Below are 10,645 nucleotides of genomic sequence, written 5' to 3' on the forward strand. Positions count from 1 at the left end.
TATTAATCTTATGAAATTATGATTTTGGTGATTTTTGATGCATCATAAGATTTGCCTTATGATTTTTACTACTCAATTTGCTTGAGTGTAGTCCAATCCACGTGCGAATGTGTTGGTGTGGCTATTCTCAGCAGTTGAAAGGTTAATGCTAGTGTAAGTATGTCGAAATAACCCAGTGCATTTTGTCGAGCCGCATCGTGCCAATTATTAAAGACATATATGCAATAAATGCAATAAAAAACACTGCAATGCCAAGAGAACAGTTGAGAAAGACAAAAAATCGTTCATGAAACTCTATATCTCGTAATGGAACTGTCTTCTACTTGGTTCATTAGTTCATAGCTTACAAAATTCCATATGCATTTTTCGCAGTGTATGATTATGAGTCAAAAATGTTTTACCACAGACTAACAGACAGGACACTCAAATTAGATTCTTCAATCTTTTTAACGGTAATTTCGAATATTCCTTTAGTTGGGATAGTACACGCATATGTCATGATGTCGCCACGTTACCCTATCAAAAACATCCTGTCTGTCATCTAGACTGTGTTTATTTTTTTATTTACCAACAGAGTTGCCATTCATACAGAATTACCTGTACTGTATTAATTTGTATACGTCCATGCGAATTTCATGCAGGATACAGATTTAATACATATTGCCAAAACTATATACATAATTGTGCCTACTTCTCATCCTCCAACGCAATACAAAATCGAACCCGTTTTGTTACAATATTTACTTGCTTCTGGTCTGCCGCCACTTAATTTCGGGTGAAAACTACCAACACAATAAAAAATAGTCTAGATGAACAACGTTGAATCCAACATCGCGAAAAAGTTAAATATATTATCAACGTAATCCAATAATTTATTGTGACGATTCATTTTCAAATATTTTGATGAAATCAGGCATCCCTGCAAGCAGCTGATCGGTGTTGACAAACGAGGGGAAACCAACTAGTGAAAAAACTTGTACATAACACAAGGGGTGTACAAATAGTAAATAGTTCGCGCAGTATAATATAGGTGGAACTAGTGCATCACGAAAAATTATTTTACAAGAATTTACTCATACTGTCATGTCTGTTAGTCTGTGGTTTTACCTCAGTGTAAAATTGAACCCACAACAAACTTTGACTTCGGCTCGCACACATTCTAATTTCGTATATGAATAGATCTGCGCACTCTGCATCGGTGTGAGTAACAGAAACGTCAAATTGCTCAATAACTGATAGTCGTATCGATCCTGGCTCTTCAAATTACACCTTCCGAGGCAGTCCAACGCGATCCAATTGGGCTATAGCTGTATTAGAATTAGCCATACATCCTCATTTAGCACAGAACCCAAGTAACAATTCAAATGCCTTATGGTTTTGATTATAATTTACAGGAGTTTTGTAATTGATTTTTCAATCACTATCTGTTTTATGACAACTATAATAAGTGTCTCTTTGGACAAGTAATATCATAGTTTTTAAAGCTTCTATAAAACCCTGTACCTAGACTAACAACTGGACTAAAACTAAAACAATTTGTACTAGAATAAAACCATGCAAACACTTAGGCTGTGAACCATTTCGCGATTAATTCGAACTTTTGATTAAAATCTGACACTCGTGCGGTTAATTTGATGTTGTCAAAAATAACCCTGCGATGGTGCATAGTTATTTTCGACAGACCGATGGTTATTTTCCGACACTGAAAAAAATCTTGCAATGAAAATTCTAATATTGATTCTTTAGTTGAATTTATTTCCAGTGGGCCGCAGTTTTAGCACAGACTAACAGACATGACAGTATGAGTAAATTCTTATAAAAAAAAATTTTTGTTATGCACTAGCTCCACCTATATTGTACTGCGCGAACTATTTACTATTTGTACACCACTTGTGTTATGTAAAAGTTTTTTTACTAGTTGGTTTCCCCTCGTTTGTCAACACCGATCAGCTGCTTGCAGGGATGCCTGATTTCATCAAAATATTTGAAAATGAATCGTCACAATAAATTATTGGATTACGTTTATATTTAACTTTTTCGCGATGTTGGAAGGTAACCATTTATTTGACTCAACGTTGTTCATCTAGACTATTTTTTATTGTGTTGGTAGTTATCACCCGAAATTAAGTGGCGGCAGATCAGAAGCAAGTAAATATTGTAACAAAACGGGTTCGATTTTGTCTTGCGTTGGAGGATGAGAAGTAGGCACAATTATGTATATAGTTTTGGCAATATGTATTAAATCTGTATCCTGCATGAAATTCGCATGGACGTATACAAATCAATACATTATAGGTAATTCTGTATGAATGGCAACTCTGTTGGTAAATGAAAAAAATAAACACAGTCTAGATGACAGACAGAATGTTTTTGATAGTGTAACGTGGCGCCATCGTGACACATGTGAGTACTGTCCCAAATAAAGGAATATTCGAAATGACCGTTAAAATGATTGAAGAATCTAATTTGAGTGTCCTGTCTGTTAGTCTGTGGTTTTAGTAAAATTTAACTACTCGACAACACTGCACGTTAAAAAATAGTTACTCAAAAATGGGTAAGATCTCACTCATCTATAGAAAAAGTGGAACAACTCTAATTTACACACAGAGAAATGGAGCATGTTTGAAATAAAAAAACAGTTAGTAGAATTTTTAATATGACTTATGTTCATTTCAAGCTAGAATATGATTGTTTTGAGCCAATTTCTCCCTTAAATATAAAAAATGTTCACTGCTTGATTTGCATCTAAACTTTGGCTTAACCAAACGAAAAATGTATTTGCTCCCAATGAATTTTGTGGTTGAAATAAATTAACTATTTATTACATGTCAACCAAAGTTGAATTGATGTTATCGAAATATCCGTGTTGACTCAATCCTGCTGTATTTTTATTTCAAGAAAAAAATAGGTTCAATTTATCTATGATCTTATTTGTGTACTGATATAACTAAGTTTACTGTTCAAATGAACCGTAATAGTTTTATTTGCAATAGACAAGAGCATTTTTCCCGCGAGAATAATCCAGAGAATTTTTTTATCTCCCGCGGATAAAGTTTTTTACAAGTTTTATAAATAAACGTTTTCCTGCTTCGTTAATTAACTAAGGGATTTTCAACAATTCAAGCGTATGTATCGATAATTGGAAAGATTTTGAAAATTGCATAACATTACATAACACATATTCTTTTCAAAAAATATTTCATGCAGGATCCCTATTTTGACTGATGGAGCACCGAATCGTTGGATGCTATAGAAATTTAAAAAATCAGGGCTTGATAGTGGGGTATGTAAATAATTCGATCGTCTAGCGACAAAACGGCTCACAGTCTTGAAAAAATGCAAAATTTTAAACAAATGTATATTAGGAAATTGAAAACAAATAAAAGTAGTATCAAAAATTACTTCGTTAAATTAGTATGAAAGAAATTATTTTATTCTTGAAATCAAACAAAAATGTATGGTTTCAACAATAAAAAGCGTAAGTTGAAATAACTAATTTTAAGTAAATTTATTTCAACTAAAAGGTTTTGTGAATTTAAAGCGTTACAATTATTGACTTTAACTAGAGTTCGTTTCATTTAAAACTATATTTTAAGTTGAATTTACTGTGAAATTGTTTGTCGAGAGATTGACAGGAACGCGCAGGTAAAATATTTGTTATTTTTATCCAACTGTTTATTGAAACAAACTAATCCACCAAGAAATATAAACGATCATGTTTTGTAGTTTCAATTAGCAATATTTACAATATCAAACCAGATTGTCTTTTGTCACTATTTCAACAAAAATATTCGTTGGGTGAAACCCAAATTTGGTTATTTTTACAATTTTTTTCTCTGCGTGTAGAGTAACTCCGAAGTTACTCAAATTTGAGTTCTTCCACTGGAAACGATATTTGGGTAAAATCTACTCATTTACTGAGTAATACTTTATTTGTACATGTACCAAAAATAGAGTAGCTATCACTCAAATTTTGAGTGAAATTTTATTTCACATATACCAAATTTGCAAAACATTGCTCATTTTCTGAGTGTATTGTATTAAAATATTAGGTAATTGAACGCAATGCTATATCAAGTGGTGAAAGCAAATTTGCTCAGGCACCAATCATACACTTATTCCTCATAAATGACATTTGAGCATATTCGGTTTCATTCTAAAGCACAACACGGAGTTTATCATTCCGGTTTTTGCAGACACAACACCGTTTGTGTTGAGTGACTCACCCTCGAAATACGCGATCTCACTAACAAAATATGCAACCTGTTGCTACAAATGGTTATTACAACTTTTAGACTGATCTTGCGAATAGTAACAAAAAAAACGAGTTATTGCGTTAAACTCAAATTTAGAGTAGGAGTTACTCAATATCATTGATGATAACTACTCAATTTTTGACGTTTCCATGTATCATTTGAAAATGAGTAACTAGTACTCAAACTTTGAGTAACTTTTTCTAAGCGTGTGAAGTGTCAGATGTCAACCAAAAGTTAAAATTAACCGCGAAATTGTTCACAACCTTAATATTGAACAATCCAATCAGCGTGGTCACCACGAGATAGCGTTATGGTGATTATTTTGACATATTCCATGTATTTAGAAAAATTTTTGACGAATTTTTCAATTTACTTGAGTTTGAAAGAATGCAGATGGCAAAACCTTACAAATATGGGTAAGAAAAACGATTATTCACGTGTTGTCATCGAACATATGATTTCAAATTGTCCTATACTCTTGACAATCTCGGATGAAATTTGAAATTTTCAGTCCACATGCAGATTTTATATAGATGATAAAACATGAGTAATTAGACTAGTGATAAAACTTTTGATCATAATTTATCAATTAATCTCAAAATCCAACCCAAAAAACAAAGAATATCCCAGATATGAAAACAGTACCCAACCTCACTTCTTCGAATTTGATATTTCATCTTACGATTTCTCCATAAATATCAATCGAACATACCACGGAAAGTTACTGAATCATTAATGATCGACTTTTTTACCAAATTTTCACACGTTTTTGTATGTTAGTATTCGATTCATAAGAAAAAAAATAAAAAACCGTGCATTTTGTTCGAATCTTCAAGCAAAATCTGAAAATTATCACCATCGCTTAGTTCAAAGCTCGCCACTCGGGCAGCGCATCGATCGCAAAAGATTTGGTTGGATTCTTCAATTGCTTTCAAACATTTTATCACAGACTAACAGACAGGACACTCAAATTAGATTCCTCAATCATTTTAACGGTCATTTCGAATATTTCTTTATTTGGGACAGTACTCACATGTGTCATGATGGCGCCACGTTACCCTATCAAAAACATCCTATCTGTCATGTAGACTGTGTTTATTTTTTTCTTTTATCAACAGAGTTGCCATTCATACAGAATTACCTGTAATGTATTGATTTGTATACGTCCATGCGAATTTCATGCAGGATACAGATTTAATACATATTGCCAAAACTATATACAGAATTATGCCTACTTCTCATCCTCCAACGCAATACAAAATCGAACCCGTTTGGTTACAATATTTACTTGCTTCTTGTCTGCCGCCACTTAATTTCGGGTGAAAATTACCAACACATTAAAAAATAATTTAGATGAGCAACGTTGAGAAAAATAAATGGTTTCCTTCCAACATCGCGATAAAGTTAAATATATTATCAACGTAATCCAATAATTTATTGTGACGATTCATTTTCAAATATTTTGATGAAATCAGGCATCCCTGCAAGCAGCTGATCGGTGTTGACAAACGAGGGGGAACGAACTAGTAAAAAAAACTTTTACATAACACAAGGGGTGTACAGATAGTAAATAGTTCGCGCAGTACAATATAGGTGGAACTAGTGCATCACGAAAAATTATTTTTATAAGAATTTACTCATACTGTCATGTCTGTTAGTCTGTGATTTTATTTCAAACATTATTGTCAGTTAAATTTCATAAATCTAGTTTTGTGTGTGTGCTTATTCATTGGATGACAGTTTCACTCAGAGCAAATTTGAGGGTTATAAAATACATTTATGACACATTTTTTGTGGCTTTTTGATTTATTGCTTCTTAGGTTAAGTGTAATTTGCATTATTGAAAATTTCATAGCCGCCATTATGATGCCTTATGCCGTAGCATTTATTGACATAAAAACATTCGAAATGTTAAAACGAGGAAATATGTTGGACTTTCACGATTCATTTTCAGAACGCCACGAAATAGTTTCATTCAAAATTGACGATAAATCACAAAAAAAATATTTTCATAAACCATTCGCAAAAACGAAAAAAAAAAGCCTCAAACTCGATTTTAAATCTAATATATTCTTACTGATTGCATTCAAAGCAGACATGACACACACACCGTCAAGAAAAATATCATCAAAACGACAGTTTATTCATAGCAGAATTCATTCCATCCGAATAAATTTAGTGTTGATCATAAAGCTGGTTTCAAAATTTTCTTGAATTTGGAGATTTAACACAGGTTTATGCTGATTCTTCACTTTGCTTTATAAACCTTATGAAGAATAGTCCACTTGGCAGGAACATGCTCTTGTAGAGGTTTTCAGCAGGAGTTTGAAGTTTTAATGCAAGATTTATTATGTAGCATTGAAGACAGCTACAAATATTTATTAATATTAAAAATGTTACTTGGGAAGCTCAAGATTGGTTTAAAATGACATAAGCAAGTCCAAGTTCATCCAGGGGTTAGCCAAATTTTGTGCTAGGGAACAAACCCGATTTTGATATGTTTACGTTTCGTCTTTGACTCATCAATGCATAGCAGTTCAAATTGAACTGCTGTATGTGAAACTCGGCAGTTAAATTTGAACCGCTAAGTAGACGTAAACTTTTTGCTATTTGAAGAACACTTTTTCTTTGCATCGAAATGCAATGCTGTTGTTTTATAACGCACAGTGGGTAGTCTCGTTTTTCAGGTTCTGTCAAAATGAATCATTTATTGTTTTTAATTCGATCTCAGCAATTTTTCAAAATTGGTACCATGTACACTTTGCACTTCGAAGCAGCGTAGAGAGAAAAATATGCCCAAAAACATCTCGAATGGGTTGATTACTTTGGATTGTGTCTGGGTGAATTGAAGACATTTGGGCTCAACTGAATCGAACTTGAAATTTGAAATGTTTCACAAATTTTGGAGGTCATTTTGAGAAAAATACGCTCAAAATCTCCAAAACAATCACAAAGACATCCTTCGAAGGTTTCAAGTTATTATTCATGCTGAATATGAATGAATTTGCTATTAATGTATTTACCCAAAGTAGAAATATTGGAAGAAGTTTCGCTTATTCGTAACAGCGATTATGATCTAATCTTGCAACTGTTCTGTAAACTGTAAACAAAAACTGTTTGATGCAAGATATCTCTATCTTGACAGAACTGCAGTTTTTAATTTGATTCAAAATTTTGATTCGAATCAAACAGAGATCATTGTTGGTTTTGAAGAGAGAATGAACCGTTTGATTCCAAATAATCCTATTCTAGCTTTCATTGATTCTACAGCATAAACAATCGATTCACAATTAGATCTATGGGTTACAATACATTTTATTGTATCATGACAAGAATTTTCTCATTTTCGACGATTCAATGTATTGTTTCTACGATTACGAAATTGAATTTATTGTACACGTGGTGTTCCTAACAATATGCAAACTGTACATTTGATTGCTTTCCAAGCTAATGTGTATGAGAAAATTTTATGATTTGAATTGTTACGATATTTAACCAATGATAAACTCAAGATATTTCTTATATATCATTTGAATAGGACCTCTCGATGAGCTCGGTTCACTGTCTGATTCAGTCTTTTGAAGCCAAACAACAAGCGCCGGATAGCTAGATGCGTCGTAACTATGACAATGATTGTTTATGTTTGGAAAAATATTAAGTTACAGTATGAACGATATTGAGCAATTTTGCCTTATATCCAGCAGTGCGGTAATCAATCGAATAATATAAGATGAAAATGAAATTTATGGCCGCTGACCGTCAGCATATCCCTACTAATTCATTTGACTTTTGCTACCATTTCCAAGTGAAGCTCCCGGAATTCATCGTCAGTTGATTAATCGTTGATAGTCATTTGAAGTTTTGCTTGCTCAGTTTCAAGTGCCAAGTAGTGTAGCTCCTTCATTGCCTTCGCTCTTGGTAGTAAGCAAGTTCGAACGAATAGAATTATAAATGAAGTAAAGTATTACAAAATGAAAACTGAAGGAGGAAACAATTAATTTATGTGTATTCTGTGATTGATATTTCAGCTATCTGGTTTGTCTTTAATCTATTATCTTGAACCAATTCGAATGTTTACATGAACCTCATTTGAAGGCCGCTCTCACACTATTGAAAGAGATATTTTGTTACTTCAAGAGATCAACTGACGGTGGTTAAACTGAGACTCGATTGAAGAGAAACAAGTGATGACTGAATGCTGCCCGTTCGGGCCGTCAGCAAACATTGTGTGTGTCAGAGAGTGAAGTTTACTGCATTAGAGAGATCGTCAATGTGTTCCACATTCAGTTTCAATTGAATTGAATGAAGTTTTACAGCACTGATATCCAGTGATTTTTACAATAAGAAAGTAGAAACTACTTAGAAGCATTGCTTAGAATTTATTTAGTTTGTTATTGCCTCATCCCATGAAGCATTAAAGGCAGTTGTGGTAAGAAATCATTATGTGCTGAATGTAAACATATGTTTGCTTCCTTTGTAACTTGTATTATTTCCATGACGCTTGTTAACGGAGCGTCAATAAAATTACATTATTACTGAATCAACTGGTTCACGATTACTGACCCAACACCTTCCAATGAATCGTATGGGACATTGTAATCTTGAGTTTATCTTTGACTTAACATTCTATTGTAAAAAACATGTTCAATTAATAAAGCAACTAATTTAATATTAAACATTAAAATATTTTTCAATGGTCAAAGCAAAATTGTGGAAGGTTTTGTAATAACAAATCGTATTGTTTTTCTACAAAATTTTTTATTCGGGTTGAAATGAACATGAATCATATTCAAAAATTTACTGTTTTGTTATTATAAACAAGCTCCATTTCTATAAGTGCATATAAACAAGTTACAGTTTCTCTTTGTTTACTTTCTCTTCTATTAATTACAGAGCGGTTTCCACGTTTATCACTCAACCGACGACACGACCAGGCACTCCGAAGAAAAATCGAAATAAAAAGTGTCTGTGAGTGATTTCCGTCAATTACCACAAATATAGCGGCCCCTTGATAATGATAAAATTATTCTTTTTAGGCAACACTGTTCTGGTTGCTATGCGTTATTTGTCAAGGAACCGCAATTATAGAAATAAACAAACAAACTGGAAAACTATCCCGTTCCATTGCCACGAAAATGCAAGAAAAAGGATTAATTTCGGAATAAAGCGATCTATTCTCTTGTGTGCGGCCACATATTTCCAAATCTGTTGCAATAAAATGGACACAAGACGAAACTGAATTTATTATAATGTGTATTTGCTAATAATCAAGTAAAATTACTGTTTCTAAAAAAAAAAAAAACGCGGAGCAGGATGTTTATTTTGTTTATTATGCATTCAATTGAGACCAAAACCATTATTTCGTAACACTAGAAGAACCCTTACAGAAGTTTAAATCAATGGGAAAAGAACGATAATGAAATTGCTGCGTTCTGTGATGTCGATTTGAAACACCAGTATTAAATTTAAGCTATTTTCAAAGATCCTTTATACATTGAGTCAGTAACAATAAAATGCATTTATCTATGTCATTTATCTGCTAAATCATGCTAAAAAGATTGATTGTTTTCCATGAAGATCTTTATTGGAGATGCGTTTCAAGTCTTCTCAAGAGAATTTTCCAAGAATTATCCAGATGCCATACTAAAACTATTCTAGGGTTAGCAAAAGTCATAAAACAAAAGTTTGCTCAATGGCGCGAAAAAATAGTAATGCTAATGATACGATCTTAGAAGAAATTCATAGTCGCATAATTTGAAGATTTTATGAAAACTATGCAATGGTGTCAATTCATTTTTAAATTTTTCTAATGGTGTGAGATGCTGATGTAATTGATTGGTAACTGCTTTGGTATCAAATTTCCGGTGCATACAATTACTGGTGGTGCAAATAACATAATAAAACATATCCGTATCGCAAAAACAAAGCGCTTCACTTAACTTTAAGGGCCGATTCTTGTTTTTAGGCACAGTAGTAAAATGCGCGACTGGTATATATCGATTCGGAGTTAGTTTTGTTTATCTACATAAACATGTTTTTGAATAACAGTATCCAAGGTATCTGTTATTCGAAATCAATAATTTATCAAATCGAGTTGCCAGTTCTAACAAATTTTCAAGTAATTTCGTTCTGACATTTCGAGTTACTGAGGGGTAGTCAGATTTGCGATACAGTTTTAATAGACGAGTGGCAGGTCGTGTCGTCGACTCAACTCTTTGCATGAAACGATACCCGAAACTTTCGACTTTCAAACAGAATAGTGATATCAAAGAAAATCTTTTTAATCACATCACAATAATCGAAAGAGAGAGTGATTACAGAGAAACTGTCACTTGCTCATACGCCCTTTTGAAAAATTACCTGAGATATGTCAGAAAAATCTGGAACAT

This window comes from Malaya genurostris, chromosome 3 (assembly GCF_030247185.1).
Source record: "Malaya genurostris strain Urasoe2022 chromosome 3, Malgen_1.1, whole genome shotgun sequence".
NCBI lineage: Eukaryota > Metazoa > Arthropoda > Insecta > Diptera > Culicidae > Malaya > Malaya genurostris.